Raw genomic sequence first — 18281 nt, forward strand, 5'->3', positions numbered from 1 at the left:
TTATTTGCTTGGTCTTTACACTGTAAAGTATTAATTAACGTTAGATTAGGATGTAAGATTTTTAGCAGTGGAAATGAGGACTAGTAAACATCATTTAATAAACATCCTAATTGTATTTAATATATATCATAGACTGGGCATGGTGGTTCACGCCTGTAATCCACACACTTTGGGAGGCTGAGCCACGTGGAGTCCTTGAGCTCAGGAGTTTGAGACCAGCCTGGGCAAAATGGCAAAACCCTGTCTCTACAAAAAAAACATAAAAATTAGCCAGGTGTGGTGGCTTACACTTGTGGACTCAGCTACCTGGGAGGCTGAGGTGGGAGGATCGCCTGAGCCTGAGAGGTGGACGCTGTAGTGAGCTGAGATCATGCCACCAGCCTGGGTGACAGAACGAGAGCATGTTTCAAAAAAAAAAAAAATGTGTGCATGTGTGTGCTCGTGTGTGTGTATCATAGCCTGAATGAGTATACTCCTAACTCATTTGGAATGGTATTTCCTGGAATATTTTAGATGTATTCTGTACCCTATATTCTTTCATATAGTAAGGTGTATGTACTGGAAACAATAGAAAAAACATTTTCAAAGGCTTGATGTTTTAGATCATTGAAAAATAATTTTTATCTGTGTTAGGGCAGGGTCTCATTCTGTTGCCTAGGCTGCAGTGCAGTAGTGTGATCATAGTTCGTGGTAACTTCAAACTCCTGTGCTTAAGCAATCCACCTGCCACAGCCTCCCCAGTAGCTAGGACTACAGGTGTGTACCACAGTGCTCAGTAATTTTTATTTTTATTTTTATTTTTTTTTGAGACGGAGTCTCGCTCTTTCACCCAGGCTGGAGTGCAGTGGCGCGATCTCGGCTCACTGCAGGCTCCGCCCCCCGGGGTTCACGCCATTCTCCTGCCTCAGCCTCCCTTGTAGCTGGGACTACAGGCGCCTGCCACCTCGCCCGGCTAATTTTTTGTATTTTTAGTAGAGATGGGGTTTCACCATGTTAGCCAGGATGGTCTCGATCTCCTGACCTCGTGATCCGCCTGCCTCGGCCTCCCAAAGTGCTGGGATTACAGGCGTGAGCCACCGCGCCCGGCCCAATTTTTATTTTTTTAATTAATTTTTTTTTGAGACAGAGTCTCGCTCCGTAGCCCAGGCTGGGGTGCAGTGGCGTGATCTTGGCTCACTGCAATCTCTGCCTCCTGGGTCTGGTTCAAGCAACTTTCCTGCTTCAGCCTCTGGAGTAGCTGTGATCACAGGCGTGCGCCACCATACCCAAGTAATTTTTGTATTTTTAGTAGAGACTGGGTTTCACCATGTTGGCTAGGCTGGTCTTGAACTCCTGACCTTGTGATCCACCTGCCTCGGCCTCCCAAAGTGCTGGGATTACAGGCGTGAGCCACCATTCCTGGCCATGCTTGGTAATTTAAAAAAATTTTTTCTAGAGATGTGGTCTCACTGTGTTGCCCAAGCTGGTTTTGAACTCCTGGCTGCAAGCAGTCCTCCTGCCTCGGCCTCCAAAAGTGCTGGAATGACAGATGTGAGCCATCACTACTAGCCTGAAAAAAAATTTAAATGTAGAAAATTTGGGTTCTTGGTTCTTGCAAGAATTTGCTTTAAAATTATTACTATTATTTTTGAGACAGGGTCTTGCTCTGTCACCCAGGCTGGAGTGCAGTGGCTTGATCATGGCTCACTATAGCCTTAACCTCCTGGGGCCAAGTGATTCTCCTGTCTCAGCCTCCTGAATAGCTGGGACTACAGGCGTGTACCACCACACCTGGCTAATCTTTGTATTTTTTTTGTAGAGACAAAGTCTTGGTATGTTGCCCAGGTTGATCTTGAACTCTTGTTCTCAAGTGATCCTCCTGCCTTGTCCTTCCAAAGTGCTGGGATTACAAGTGTGAGCCACCATGCCCAGTGTTTAAAATAAAGTGTGTGTGTGCTTTTAGAACAATAAAAACATTATGTGTGTGTATATGTATATGTCTTTTTAAACATTGACAAAAATTGTATGTATTTATGGTGTACAATTTGATATGGAATGGCTAAATCAAGCCAATTAACATGCATAACCTCTTACATTTATCATTTTTTTTGTGATGAGAACACTTAAAATCTAATCCCTTTTCAATTTTGAGGTATACAGTAGATTATTATCTGTACTCATCATGATGTAGTCATCAGACTTGTATCTCCTAACAGTATTTGCTTTTGTTAATTAAAAATTTTAAATAGAAACCATTTAGAAGAAATTTATTTTAGTTTTCTAGTTAAGTAAATTTATAGAATATTCTGTTTCCAGGTCTTTTCATTAAAGACATTTATTTGGATTGGTAATTTATCATTGGTTAAGTTAGGCTATGCTGATCATTATCACAAAGTATACATTGTATGTGATGCTTTACAATTTCCCTTTAGAAGAAGCTAAATATTCTTAGTTAAGTAAATAAGTATCTAACTTCCAGCTTTTTTCTTACTTAATATCAGTTTTCTGAATTTCAATATAGAGATGCCAGTCATATGTCATTATTAAGAAACTGGCCTTCAAAATGTATGACTGTTGCTCTTCCTTCATTTCCTTATGGTTGTTTAGTTTTCTGGGCTGAGGATAGTCATCAGGCCAAACCTTTCAGTGGAATGTGTTTTGCTATATGGTTAGAAGACAAGCTGAGCTGCTCAGATGTCAGTGACCTGAAAGAGGCAGCTTCAAAAATTACCTCTTAAATAGTTTTTGTTTAATACTAGAATCTTTTAGTGATCACTATAGATCAGAATTCGTATTTACCAATCCAAGAATGGAACAATTAGGTTTTTCGTCTGCTCTCTACATTGACTGTGCCCAGGATACCGAAGTCAGGTATTTAGTTTTACATTTGTAAAGTTCTGATGATTCCAATACAACAGAATTTCTGTAGGACAATGAATTGGCGTTTTTCTTTATGAACACGGCTTATTAATTCAGCAGTGGTTTTATCATACTGAACTGAAATTTGGCAAGTTATTAGGCTTGTGAATTTTTTGTTAACCAGTCTTTTGCCTTATTTTAGAAGATACTGCAATAATTTTCTCTTTAAAATTCTTTAAAGACTTTTGTATATTTATCTTAAATTATATATCTGAATTTTTTTTTTTTTTTTTAGTTGCAGTTTAGGCTTCTAGAGCCATATCAGTCTTTATATAAATCTGTTGAATAATAGTTTCTTCTAAAATCAAAGTAAATTTCTTATACATGTTTAAGGAGTGAAAAGGAATTTGTGTATATGTAATTTTGTAGTACTTATGGCTTTGATCTAGAAATGTTTATGATGGACCAGGCACGGTGGCTTATGCCTGTGATCCTAGCACTTTGGGAGACCCAGGCGGGCGGATCGCTCATTGAGCACAGGAGTTCAAGACCAGCCTGGGCAACATGGCAAACCCCGTCTCTACCAAAAATACAAAAATTAGCTGGGCATGGTGGTGTGCACCTGTAGTCCTGGTTACTCGGGAGTCTAAGGCGGGAGGATTGCTTGTGCCTGGGAGGTCAAAGCTGCAGTGAGCAATAATTGCGCCACTGCACTTCAGCCTAGGCGACAGTGAGACTGTGTCTCAAAAACAAAAACAAAAAAGGGAAATCTTTATGATTTTTTTTTTTAAACCTCATACTAAAAGCAGTTATCAGGTTGTACGTAGATAGAGACTGCCAGGTTGATCAATTTTAATTTCTTTCTCTTTTAATCACTTATGGATATCATATGAATGTCATTCAGCTTTTTAATTTTGTCATTAAGCTGAGTAGTAAACTGTCATTTTAGTATTGGTTCAGATATTCAGTGGATAATTGTTAAAATTTCAGTAGCCACTTTGTAAATTGAAAATCATGCAGAAAATATAGGTCCTCTGGAATGCTGAAGAGCCATGTTTCTTAAATAATATGCATATGGGGCTGGGCATGGTGGCTCATGTCTGTAATCCCAGCAATTTGGGAGGCCGAGGTGAGCAGCTCGCCTGAGGTCAGGAGTTTGAGACTAGCCTGGCCAACATGGTGAAACCTCATCTCTACTTAAAGAATACAAAAATTAGCCGGGCATGGTGGCGGGTGCCTGTAATCCTAGCTACTCGGGAGGCTGAGGCAGGAGAATCGCTTGAATCCAGGAGGCAGAGGATGCAGTGAGCTGAGATTGCACCACTGCACTCCAGCCTGGGTGACAGAGGGAGACTCTGTCTCAAAAAAAAAAAAAAAAAAGAAAAGAAAAATAATATATATATGGGATATATCTTGTCGGAATAAGAAGAGTAAGGCAGAACATCAAAACTGTGGCTGGGTGTGGTAGCTTATACCTATAATACTAGCACTTTGAGAGACCGAGATGGGAAGATGGCTTGAGGCCAGGAATTTGAGACCAGCCTGGGGAACATAATGAGACCCTGTCTCTACAAAAAGTAAAAAGATTAGTTGAGTATGGTGCTGTGCACTGGTCATCCTAGCTACTTGGGAGGCTGGGGCAGGAAGATCACTTGAGCTCAGGAGTTTGAGGTTGCAGCGAGTTTTGATTGCGCCACTGCACTCCAGCCTGGTGACACAGGAAAATCCCGTCTCTAGAAAAAAAAAAAAAAAAAAAAAAAAACAAAACTCTGGGGGTTTTTTTGTTGTTATTTTTTTTTATTATTCTAATGCTTTTATTCATGTTTCATGTTCCTAAGGAATGACAGGTAAGAATTTAGGGACTGGTAAGAATTTTTTCAGCTTATTATTTTCCTCCCCAAATTCTATATATGGAATTCTATTCAGCAGTAAAAAGTGAACTGTTGATACATGCAACAGCTTTGATATATCTCAAGAGAATTATGCTGAGTTAGTAAAGCCAATCTGAAAAGGTTACACTCTGTATGGTTCCATTTCTGTAACATTCTTGAAATTACAAAATTATTGAGATTGATAAATTAATGGTTGCTAGGGGTAGAGATTGGGGTGGGTGGAGGGAGAAGGTGGGTGTACCTGTAAAAGGGTAGCACAAGGAATACCTTATGAGGGAACTCTTGTGTCTCAACTCTAGTGGTAAATATATTAATCTACACATACACAGAGTGCATGTAAAACTGATGAAGTCTGAATAAAGTTGTGAATTGTGTCAATGTCAATTTCTTTGTTGTAATATTTTTCTATATGACAGAAGATTTCCCTATTGGGGGACACTGGGTGAAGGGTTCATGAAATCTCTGTATCATTTCTTACCCAACTGCACGTGAATCTACAATTACTCCAAATTAAAAAGTTTAACTTAAAAAATTCTCTTGGGTAGGCCAGGCACGGTGGCTCACGCCTGTAATCCCAGCACTTTGGGAGGCCAAGCCAGGCGGATCACCTGAGGTTGGGAGTTCGAGACCAGCCTGACTAACATGGAGAAACCCTGTTTCTGCTAAAGATACAAATTAGCCAGGCATGGTGGTGCATGCCTGTAATCCCAGCTACTCAGGAGGCTGAGGCAGAAGAATCGCTTGAACCTGGGAGGCGGAGGTTGCGGTGAGCCGAGATTGTGCCATTGCACTATAGCCTGGGCAGTAAGAGTGAAACTCCATCTCAAAAAAAAAAAAAAATTCTCTTGGGAGGCTGAGGTGGGGAGATGACTTGAGGCCAAGAGTTTGAGATTCTGGCAACAGAGTAAGACCCTGTTTCTAGGAAAAAAAAAAAAAAAGCCACAGGTGGTAGTGCATGCCTATAATCCCAGACACTAGGGAGGCTGAGGCAGGAGGATTTCTGTTTTTCTTTTTTTTTTGAGATGGAGTTTTGCTCTTGTTGCCCCAGCTGGAGTGCAATGGCACGATGTTGGCTCACTGCAACTTCTGCCTCCTGGGTTCAAGCGATTCTCCTGCCTCAGCTTCCCGAGTAGCTGGGATTACAGGGATGCGCCAGCATGCCAGGCTAATTTTGTATTTTTAGTAGAAATGGGGTTTCACCATGTTGGTCAGGCTGGCCTTGAACTCCTGACCTCAGGTGATCCACCCGCCTTGGCCTCCCAAAATGCTGGGATTACAGGCATGAGCCATTGCACCTGGCTGAGGCAGGTGGATTTCTGGAGCCCAGGAGTTTGATGTTACAGTGAGCTGTGATCATGCTGTCACACTCTAGCTTGGGAAACAGAGCGAGACCCTGTCTCTTAAGAAACAAAAACAAAATAAAAATTCTCACAGTGACACCTTTTCTTCCATCACATGAATTCCTTATCTGTTCTAGATACAAGATGCTCTTTAAAATGTGCAGTGATACCACTATGGAGTACAGATTCTCTAAATGTTACTGTTCAAAGAATGTATTGAATCCTAAAGCACTCTCCCTTTACTACCATTCCCTCTATACTTCTTCCAAAAACAACATATCTAACAGTAAAATTAAGAAGAAAAGTGGTGGTATTGGTGGCATGGAAGAGAAAGAATAAAAGCAGATCTGAGATTTATTGAAATAGTATAAGAAGAAACTTATGTTGAGGAAGTATTATTTATATTTACATTTAGATGGTGTATTTCACCTTAAAGGGTATGGCTTCTGTATTAATTGTAATGTCTGAGAGAGAGATTATTCATGTTTTTGTATCAGTAATTTGTTCTTTTTAATTACTGTGTCATTCTATTGTATCAATATACCACAATTTATTTCATCATTTATTTTCTGTTCGTGGACATTTAGGTTTTTTTTAATACTAAAAACATTGTTTTTGTCTGGGCACGGTGGTGCACGCCTGTAATCCCAGTCCTTTGGGAGGCCGAAGCAGGTGGATCACAAGGTCAGGAGATTGAGACCATCCTGGCCAACATGGTGAAACCCCGTCTCTACTAAATATACAAAAATTAGCTGGGCGTGGTGGCACATGCCTGTAATCCCAGCTACTCAGGAGGCTGAGGCAGGAGAATCACTTGAACCCAGGAGGCGGAAGTTGCAGTGATCCTAGATTGAGCTACTGCACTCCAGCCTGGCGACAGAACGAGACTCCATCTCAAAAAAAAAAAAAAAAAAAAAAAAGCATTGTTTTTCAGAGACACGATTTCACTCTGTTGCCCAGGATGGAGTGCAGTGGCACAATTATAGCTTACTGCAGCCTTGACCTCCTCCTGGGCTCTAGTGATCCTCCCAACTCAGCCTTCCAAGCAGCTAGAACTACAGGAGCACACCACCACACCTAGCTATTTTTTTATTTTTTATTTTTCGTAGAGATAGGGTCTCACTTTGATGCCCAGGCTGGTCTCAAACCCCAGGCTTCAAACAGTTCTCCTGCCTTGGACTCCCAAAATGCTGGGATTTTAGGCGTGAGTCACCATTCCTCGCTGCCTCCCAGGTTCAAGCGATTCTTGTGCCTGAGGCTTCTGAGTAGCTGGGATTACAGGTGTGTGCCACCAGTTGTTTTTTTTTTTTTTTTTGTATTTTTAGTAGAGACAGGGTTTCGCTATGTTGGCCGGGCTGGTCTTGAACTCCTGACCTCACGTGATCCACCCGCCTCAGCCTCCCAAAGTGCTGGGATTACAGGCGTGAGCCACCATGCCTGGCCCACATTTGAGTTTTTTTTGTTTTTTTTTTTAAGTTTTTAGTTATTGCGTATAAAGCTGTTATAGACTGAAAAAAATTTGATAAAGGACTTATATCTGGAGTATACAAAGAACTTTTAAAATTTAACAATATGAAAATAACCAAATTATGAAATGGTTAAAAGACTGAACATCACTACAGAAGATACATACAGATGACATCACATATTTAACTTCTTTAGCCATTAGGAAGATAAAAATTAAAGCAAGTGTATATATGTCTGTTACAATAGCTAAAATAAAAAATATTGACAATATCAAGTGTTGCCAAGGATGTGGAGCCACTGGAACTTCTCATACATTATTTGTGAACAGGGAGGATGCAGCTCCTCTGGAAAAACAGTTTGGCAGTTTCTTATCAAGTTAGAGACCTTATCATTAATGACCCAGAAATCCCACTCCTAGATATTTATCCTAGAGAAATGAAAACTTAGGTTCACACAATGGATAATGTTTATAGTATCTCTGCTTATAATTGCTCAAAACTGAAGGCAGCCCAAATGTTCTTCAGCAGGTACATACATAAACAGTATGAGATATATTTATAGAATAGATTATAACTCAGGTAAAATAATGAACTAGTGATACATAGAGCAACTTGGATCACTCTCAAAGGCATAATGCTGAGTCAAATAAGCCAGTCTTAAATGACATCTGGCATGATTTTATTTATATGATAGTCTCAAAAAGACAAAACTGTAGTGATGGAGAACACATTAGTGGGTTCTAAGAGTTATTAGAGAAGGAAAATGTGACTACAGAAGGATAGTAGGGGAGAGTTTTTTGGGGTGATGGAACTTTTAAATTTCAGACTGTGGTAACTATTATGTGAGTTAGGATTCATAGAAATGTATACATAAACAGTGTATTTTAAATAAAAAACGTATTGTATTTTAGTAATAATAAAATAATAGTAATTTTTAGTTGAAAAAATAAGAATAATGCTGTTATAAATGTTCTTGAACAAATCTTTTTGTGGATATATACATTCAATTCTCTTGGTTTCTACCCAGGAATGGAATTGCTGGGCCATAGGTTAAGCATATGTTTAGTTTTCGTAGATACCGCAAAATAGTTTTCCCTAGCAGTTTATAGTTCCACTTACAATGTATGAGAGCAGTATCACCAACACTTTAATATTAATCTTTTGAATTGTACGTTTAATGTAAAAGTTATTCTAGTGTATACATAGTGGCATCTCCTTTTGGTTTTAAGTTGTATTTTTCTGATGAATAAATAGGTTGAACACCTTCATATTGTAAGTAGCCGTTTGCAGAAGATCCTCTTCTGTGACTTGCCTTTTCAAGTTGTTTGCCAATTGTGTTGTCTTTTTTTTCCATATTGATTTGTGGAAGGTGTGTGTGTGTATTCTCTTAAAAACTAACAGCTTCAGTGGGGCGCGGTGGCTCATGCCTATAATCCCAGGGCTTTGGGAGGCTGAGGTGGGTGGATCATGAGGTCAAGAGATCGAGACCATCCTGGCCAACATGGTGAAACCCCGTCTCCACTAAAAATACAAAAATTTGATGGGTGTGGTGGCACACGCCTGTAGTCCCAGCTACTTGGGAGGCTGAAGCAGGAGAGTCACTTGAACCCATGAGGTGGAGGTTGCAGTGAGCCAAGATTGCACCACTGCACTCCAGCCTGGCAACAGAGCGAGACTCTGTCTCAGAAAACAAACAAACAACTTAATTCAATTATAATTTACATAATATAAAATAGAAGTGTATTATTCAGTGGCTTTTAGTATATTGACAAAGTGATACAACCATTTTTCATTATCCCAAAAGAAACCTCATACTCATTAGTAGTAGACTCCACATTTCCTTCTCTCTCCAGCCCGTGTCAGCCACTAATTTACTTTCTGTCTCTATGGAATTGCCTATTCTGGATATTTCATATAAATGAAATCATACAGTTAATTTACTTTCTGTCTCTATGGAATTGCCTATTCTGGATATTTCATATAAATGAAATCATACAGTTGATGGCCTTCTGTGTCTGACTTCTTTCACTTAGCATAGTATTTTCTTTTTTTATTTTTTTTTTTTAAGAGTTGGCGTCTTACTCTGTCATCCAGGCTGGAATACAGTGGCGCAATCATAGCTCACAGAAGCCTCACACTCCTGGGCTCAAATGATACTCCTGCCTCAGTTTCCTGAGTAGCTGGGACTGTAGCACTACAGGCACAAGCCACTGTGCCCTGCATCACTTAGCACAGTGTTTTCAAGGTTCATCTGTATTGTAGCCTATCTCAGTACTTCATTATTTTTTATTGCCAAATAATATTCTATTGGTCAGGCACAGTGGCTGATGCCTGTAATCCCAGCACTTCCTGGTAGGTGAGGCGGGCAAATTGCATCATAATACCAGGAGTTTGAGACTAGCCTGGGCAACATAGCAAAACCCCATCTCTACAAAAAATACATAAATTAGCCAGGCATGGTGGTGCATGCTTGTAGTCCCAGCTATTCAAGAGGCTGAGGTGGGAGGATCACTTGAGCCTGGGAAGTCAAAGTGTCAGTGAGCTTTGATTGTGCCAGTGCACTTCAGCCTGGATGACAAAGTGAGAACTTGTCTAAAGAAAAAAAAAATATTGTATGGATATACCATATTTTGTTTTTCCATTCATCTGTTGCTTAACATTTGGGTTGCTTCCACTTTGCCAAACCATTTTCCAGTGCAGATGCATCATTTTACATTCCCTCTAGAAGTGTATGAATGTTCCAGTTTCTCCAAATCCTCATCACACTTACTGCCTTTTTTTTTTTGAGACGGAGTCTCGCTGTCACCAGGCTGGAGTGCAGTGGCACGATCTCAGGTCACTGCAACCTCCGCCTCCCGGATTCAAGTGATTCTCCTGCCTCAGCCTTCCGAGTAGCTGGGACTACGGGCATGCACCACGCACAGCTAATTTTTGTATTTTTGGTAGAGATGGGGTTTCACCATGTTGGTCAGGATGGTCTCGATCTCTTGACCTCGTGATCTGCCCGCCTCGGCCTCCCAAAATGCTGGGATTACAGGTGTAAGCCACCGTGCCTGGCCCTGCCTTTTTAATTATAGCTATGTGAGTGTGTGTGAAATAGTATCTCATTGTGGTCTTTACCTGCCGTTATGACCAATAATGGTAAGCGTGTTTTCATGTTCTTACTGGCCATTTGTGTATCTTTTGTGAAGTGTCTGTTTAGGTGTTTTGCCTATTATTATTAAATGAGTTGTTTATATTGTGGAGTTGTAAAAGTTCTTTATATATTCTGGATTCTAGACCTTTATCAGATACATGATTTTCCAATATTGTCTCCCGTTCTGTGGGCTGACTTTCATTAATAACTTTTTTGGTAGTGTCCTTTGAAACATGTTATTTTAATACCGGTGAAGTCCAATTTATGTATGTTTTCTTTTTTTGAGTGTTCTATTCATGACATGTTTAAGAAACCATTGCTTATTCCAAAGTCACAGTGATTTACTCCTGTGTTCTCTTCTGATTTATAGCTTTTGGTCTTACATTTAGGTTTTTGATCCATTTTAATTTACTTTTTGTGTTATTATACAAGATAGGGGTCCAGATTCATTTTTTTGCATGTGACTATTCAGTTGTCCTAGCACCATTTTTTGAAAAGACTATTTTTTTCACATCGAATGGTCTTGGCACCCAAGTCAAGTATCATTTGAATGTAGATGTATGAATTTATTTTTGGACTCTGAATTATATTTGTTTGATCTATTTGTCCTTATGCCAGTAGCACACAGTCTTGATTACTGCAGCTTTGTAGTAAGTTTTGAAAAACAGCAACCTACTCTTCTTTTTCAAGATTGTTTTGGCTATTCTGGTGCCCTTCTATATCCAGTGAATCTTAGGATCAGCTTGTCAATTTTTATAAAAAAGCCAGCTGGGATTTTGTTATGGATTACATTGACTCTCTCTCTATATAACTTTGAGAAGTATTGCTGTCCTAATAGTATTAAGTCTTTTGATCCATGAGTATGGGATGTCTTTCCATTTATTTAGATTTTCTTTAATTCTTTCAATAGTATTTTGTAGTCTTCATTGTACAGGTCTTGCACTTCTGTTGTTAAATTTATTCCTAAGTATTTTCTTTTCTTTTCCTTCCTTCCTTCCTGCCTGCCTGCCTGCCTGCCTGCCTGCCTGCCTGCCTGCCTGCCTTCTTTTCTTTTCTTTTAAAGAGACAGGGTCTTGCTCTGTCACCCAAGGTGTAGTACAGTGACATGATCATAGCTCACTGTAACCCTGAACTCCTGGCTTCACGTGATTGTCTCACCTCAGCTTCTCAAGTAGCTAGGACTATAGATGTACCACCATGCTTAGCTAATTAAATTTTTTTTTTTTGATGGAGAAGGGAGTCTTGCTATGTTGTCCAAGCTGTTGTCTTTCATTATTTCTGATGCTATAGTAAATAGAATTGTTTTCTTAATTTTGTTTCTGGATTGTTCATTGCTAGTTTATGGAAACGCAACTGGTTTTTTGTATATTAATTTTGTATCCTGCCACTTTGCTGAACTTGTTTATTAGCTCTAATTGTGTGTGTGTGTGTGTGTGTGTGTGTGTGTGTGTGTGTGAGCATGTTTCGGAGATGAGGTCTCACTCAGTTACCTAGGCTGGATGCAGTGGCTATTCACGGGCCTGATCATAGTGCACTGTAGCCTCTAACTCCTGGCCTCAAGTGATCCCCTTGCCTCAGCCTCCTGAATAGCTGGAACTACAAGCATCTGCTACTGCACCTGGCAGTGTTGGAAGTTTTTTGATTACTGACTTAATCTCCTTAGTACTTATAGATCTCTTTAGATTTTCTATTTCTTTTTGAGTCAATGTTGGTAATTGTGTGTTTCCAGGTATTGTAGTCTTTTTTTTTTTTTTTAGACAGAGTCTCACTGTCGCCCAGGCTGGAGTGCAGTGGCGCGATCTCGGCTCACTGCAGGCTCCGCCCCCCGGGGTTCACGCCATTCTCCTGCCTCAGCCTCCCGAGTAGCTGGGACTACAGGCGCCCGCCATCTCGCCCGGCTAATTTCTTGTATTTTTAGTAGAGACGGGGTTTCACCGTGTTAGCCAGGATGGTCTCGATCTCCTGACCTCGTGATCCGCCCGCCTCGGCCTCCCTAAGTGCTAGGATTACAGGCGTGAGCCACCGCGCCCGGCCGGTATTGTAGTCTTTAGTGTACAAGTCTTGTACTACTTTTGTCTGTTTTATCTTGGTTACCTAATATGTTGGCATATAGTTATTTATAGTATTATATCTGTTTTTATTTCTGTGAGGTCAGTAGTAATGTCTCTGCTTTTATTCTTTTTTTTTTTTTTTTTTTTTGAGATAAGAGTCTTGCTCTGTCACCCAGGCTAGAGCGCAGTGGCGCAATCTCGGCTCACTGCAACCTCCGCCTCCTGGGTTAAAGCTATTTTCCTGCCTCTGCTTCCCAAAGTAGCTGGGATGACAAGTGCCCACCACCATGCTTGGCTAATTTTTGTATTTTTAGTAGAGACAGGGTTTCACCATGTTGGCCAGGCTGGTCTCGAACTCCTGACCTCAAGTGATCGCCTGCCTTGGCCTTCCAAAGGGCTGGGATTGTAAGTGTGAGCCACCGTGCCTGGCCTCTGCTTTTATTCTTGATTTTAGTAATTTGAGTCTTCTTTTTTTGGGTCAGTCTAGCTAAATGTCAATTTTGTTGATTTTAAAGAACCAACTTTTGGTTTCATTGATTTTTCTCTAGTGCTTTAGATTTTGTATATATATATTTAAATCTCTGCTCTAATCTGTAATATATTATTTCCATCCTTCTGTTTGATTTGGGTTGAATTCATTTTTATTTTTCTGTATTTCTTAATGTGGAAGGCTAGGCTATTAATTGAGATGTTTCTTCTTTTTAAATATGTGCATTTACAGCTGTAAATTTTCTTCTGAGCACTGCTTTTGCTGTATCCCAATGGTTTTGTTATGTCCTTTTTTTCATTAAATTGTGTTTTCTAGCTTTCTTTGTGATTTCTGTTATTTAGGAGTGTGTTGTTTAATTTCTACATATTTGTGAATGTCCCAAGTTTTCTTTTTTTTTTTTTTTTGAGATGGAGTCTCACTCTGTTGTCATGCTGGAGTGCAGTGGCACGATCTTGGCTCACTGCATCCTCCACCTCCTGGGTTCAAGCGATTCTCCTGCCTCAGCCTCCTGAGTAGCTGGGACTACAGGTGCATGCCACCATTCCCAGCGAATTATTGTATTTTTAGTAGAGACGGGGTTTCCCAATGTTGGCCAGGATGGTCTCAATTTCTTGACCTCGTAATCTGCCCGCCTTGGCCTCCCAGAGTGCTGGGATTACAGGTGTGAGCCACCACACCTGGCCCCAAATTTTCTTTTGTCATTGACTTGTACTGTCATTCCATTGTGGTTGTAGAACATATTTTACATGATTTTAGTCCTTTTAAATTTACTGTGTCTTGGTTTATGGGCTACTCTGTGGTCTATCTTGAATAATCTATATGCTTTTGACAAGAATGTGTATTCTGCTGATGTTGAGTGGCATGTTCTAAAGATGTCTTTACCTTAATTTGTGTAGCATTTTTCACTGGGTATGCATTTTTATATGTATTGTAGAAATCATGAGTTCACACCATTACATCTAATTCTAGTCCATCCTAGGAAAGTTCCTTCTTGTTCACTCTCATTCCATGTTTGTATATCTCTTGTTCCACAGTGAAAGCCCTGGCTCCTGACATCATCAACATATTTAGTTTGCTTAATCTAAAATTGCTTCAGTTGATTAACTCATACCATAACAAACAAACCTAAAAAGAGTTCAGGATTTGTTTGCCATTCTTCCACTTTCTTACCTTACCCTGCCAAAGTCTAAAGGCTTAGACTGTGTGTTTTTTAGTTCCTTGGGTTAGTTCGTCCTTGCTTTTTTTCTCTACAGCGTGATTAGGGTATTTGTATACAGTATAATTAGGTTCATTTGTTTGCTTTCAGTTAAGTGTTTTTTTCTTTTTCATTCTATTGATTTAATTTTTAAATAATTTAACATAATATAACATTTCATAATACATCCTATATTATAGCATTATTATATATAATATATATGAGTAATATACATTTAAAAGTCAAAATTATGCAAAAGGCATATCAGAAATGTTACTCCCACCCATATGTCTCCCAAAGTTGGTAGGTAATAAACTTTGGATTTCTTTATTTTTCCTGCTTGGGATTCATTGGACCTCTTGATTTTGTGCTTGTATTTAATCAGTTCTGTAAAATTTTCAGTGGTTGTATTTTCATATATTGTTCCTGCCCTATTTCTCCTTTCCTTCTGAACCCTAATAAGCATATGGTAGATTGGGACGGTGTCCTTTCTTCTCTTATCCTTTTGTATTTTCCATCCTTTTTTTTGTCTCTGTGTCACATTCTGGAAAGTTTTTCCTGACCTATCTTCCAGTTCACTAATTCTCTTTTCAGTTGGGTCTGATCTGTTGTGAAATCTATGAATCACATTTAAAAATTTTGATTTACATAATTTTTTTTTGTTTCAGCATTTCATTTTGGAATATTTTTTCAAATCTGCTATGTCACTTTTTGCAGTTTCTAGTTATATATTAAACATTTAAATCTTAGTGAACTTTGTTCTAAGAGTTGTAAGACCTGACTTATATTCCTGGCTCTATTTCCAGCCACCTCCGTTTGAAAGCTTTTTTTTTGAGATGGAGTCTCACCCTGTTGCCCAGGCTGGAGTGCAGTGGCGTGATCTTGGCTCACTGCAACCTCTGCCTCCTGGGCTCAAGCAATTCTCCTGCCTCAGCCTCCTGAGTAGCTGGGATTACAGGCACGTGCCACCACGTCTGGTTAAGTTTTTGTATTGTTAGTAGAGATGGGATTTCACTGTGCTAACCAGGATGGTCTCCATCTCCTGACCTCGTGATCTGCCTGCCTTGGTCTCCCAAAGTGCTGGGATTACAGGCGTGAGCCACTGTGCCTGGCCCTTGAAAGCTTTTTTTTTTTTTTTGAGATGGAGTTTCGCTCTTGTTGCTCAGGCTGGAGTGCAATGGCGCGATCTCAGCTCACCGCAACCTCCACCTCCTGGGTTCAAGTGATTCTCGAGCCTCAGCCTCCCGAGTAGCTGGGATTACAGGCATGCGCCACCACACCCGGCTAATTTCGTATTTTTAGTAGAGATGGGATTTCGCCATGTTGGCTGGGCTGGTCTTAAAACTCCTGACCTCAGGTGATCTGCCCGCCTCGGCCTCCCAAAATGCTGGGATTACAGGCATGAGCCACCGCACGTGGCCCCTTGAAAGCTTTTTGAAAGAGGACTTTAACTGCTACTACATCCATTAGGAAGCATTTCTAAATATTACCACCATAGATCCAAGAAGTGAGGAATAATATAGTCACCATACTCAAATTTTAGTGTCTTATTTAAGCACACATGCATACTTTAAAATGAATCTAATTATTTCTAGTCTCTGGCCTTTTCATTCCTGATAGTATTGCCATAGTCCAGGCCCTTGTTATCACTGTCCTAGATTACAGCAGTATCCCCCTGTAGGTCTCCCCACCTTCAGCCTTGTCCTCCTCAAAAAAAATTTTTTTTCAAGAGATGGAGTCTCACTCTGTTGCTCAGGCTGGAGTGTAATGGCATGATCATAACTCACTGCAGTCACCTTGACCTCAAGTAATTCTCACACCTCAGCCTCCCAAGTACCTGGGACTACAGGTGCATGCCACCATACCTGGCTAATTTTTAAACTTTTTTTTGTAGAGACAGGATCTTGTATGTTGCCCATGCTAGTCTAAAACTCTTGGCCTCAAGCAGTCCTCCCAGTTCAGCTTCCTGAGTCGCTGGGATTACAGGTGTGAGCCATGGCACCTGGCCAAATTCATTTTTTAAATAATGTTATAATCCTGCTTAGATCCTTTAGTGGTATCACATCGAGCATGCAACAGGATAAATTCTAACCCCATTAAGACTCTCTTAAGACTGATCTTTTTCTGCCCACTTTTGTGTTGAGCAGTTCTCTTCCTCAGATTCTGTGTTCTGTCAACTCAACTGTATCTAGCTTTGCTTTTTCTCAGACTGGGTCTCGCTCTGTCACCTAGGCTGGAGTGCAGTGGTGTGATCATGGCTCACTGCAGCCTTGACCTCCCGGGCTCGTAGCTTTGTTTTTATTCACACATCATGATGTTTATGTCATTTTGCTTTTTGTTCATGGCTCCTCTTCTGTTGGAGACCTCTTCTTTTCCTCTTAGCCTGCTGCTAATACTTTTAGCGTGATGATTAAGAGCTTGGGCCTAGGGTTGGCATTTTGGATTGTTCCATTTCTTTAGAATCACAGCATTTAATTTTGTAAAATTTAATTTTGTCATCTTTTAAACTGGAATAACTTTACCTCATAGAGTTATTGCAAAGATTAGATGAGGTAATAAATAAAGAGCTTAGCACAGTGTCAGTTTAAAAAAAACAGTATCTCATCCTATCTTTCGATAAGACTCAGCCAGGAGGATCTATATGTCCCTCTCTGTTGTGTGTATCTGTAATACTACTATTAACACACTACTTCATAACTGCTTTCGAATGGACCTTCTCACTAGGTTCTTAAAATCAAGGACTGCCAAGTTTATCTTTGTATTACTGATATCTAGCACACAGACATTCAGTAAATGTTTGTTTAATGTATGCATGGAGTTTGAAAGAGCCAATCATCTTTAGACAATGCCTTCCTTACCTTTTGCACAGGAAGCTCCTGTAAGTGTGTACCCTCAGTTCAAGTGAGAATTTTTGTTTTCCTTTCTCTTTGCCAATAGCAAAGTCTTAAAATAGTAATTACATTTATTTCCACTGCACTGAGCTGTGATACCACAAGCTGAAAATCTAGGGAATCCATGGGAAGTTGGCACCCTTAAGGATTAGATCATTTTTCCATATTCAATTTGTATTCTTGTAGTTATGGAATTTGCTTTGAGGATAGTCAATGGAAATCCTTCATATTTGTGTAAAACTTGAGATTTAGATTTTTTAAAAAAGTGTTTCCCAAGAGATATATTAATGAGGCAATGCCTGATAATCCAGTTGCTTTTCCTCTTCCCCTACCCTCAGTAATAGTTCTTGGAGTGCTTACATATGACAGACAACATCCCTACCAGATGTTATCTTCCCTTTTATAGATTAAAACGCTCAGGCTTAGGTTAAGTAACTTATTCAAAGTTCCAAAGCCAGAAAGTGGAGGAGCTGGAATTTAAGCCTTAGTTCTTCTAGTGCCCATTCTCTTTCCATTACACCATACTGCTTTTCTAAATAAACTGAAAATAATTTTGTTTTTTCTTTTTTATTTTTTCTAACTTAAAGTCTTTTATCCCTAAATTTTATTTTGAATTTATAGTATTTAGTAGTGCTTTTAATTACTTAGTAACTATTTAAACATTTTAATAACAAAAAGAAACCTTTATGGTAAGATACTTAGGTAATATTTAAAGAGATAAAGCTTTTAAAAATTTTAAGCCTTAATTCAAGTAGTAGTTCTTTAAGGTATATGTATTTTATTTTTAATTTGAATCACCACGAAGAGGATTTATTTGCCATCTCAACGTTCTTAGACTTTAGCAGACTTATTTCTTCCCCTGTTGCATAATCCCTATGCATTATATTGGTCAGGAGGCAGGAACGTTACAGATTTTTTTTTTCAAAGCTCAATTTGCTCTGACATTTGGAATTAACCTTTAGAATGTTCTGGATTTATCCCC

At 39.6% G+C, this 18281-nt stretch overlaps 1 protein-coding gene across 11 annotated transcripts in view; it reads left to right on the forward strand.

The window, feature by feature from the left end:
• NT5C2 (5'-nucleotidase, cytosolic II) overlaps positions 1-18281 on the forward strand; it is a 105429-nt gene that overhangs the window by 20912 nt on the left and 66236 nt on the right. The gene's annotated exons all lie outside the window — the stretch shown is intronic.

The sequence above is a fragment of the Symphalangus syndactylus genome, chromosome 2 (genome assembly GCF_028878055.3).
Source record: "Symphalangus syndactylus isolate Jambi chromosome 2, NHGRI_mSymSyn1-v2.1_pri, whole genome shotgun sequence".
NCBI lineage: Eukaryota > Metazoa > Chordata > Mammalia > Primates > Hylobatidae > Symphalangus > Symphalangus syndactylus.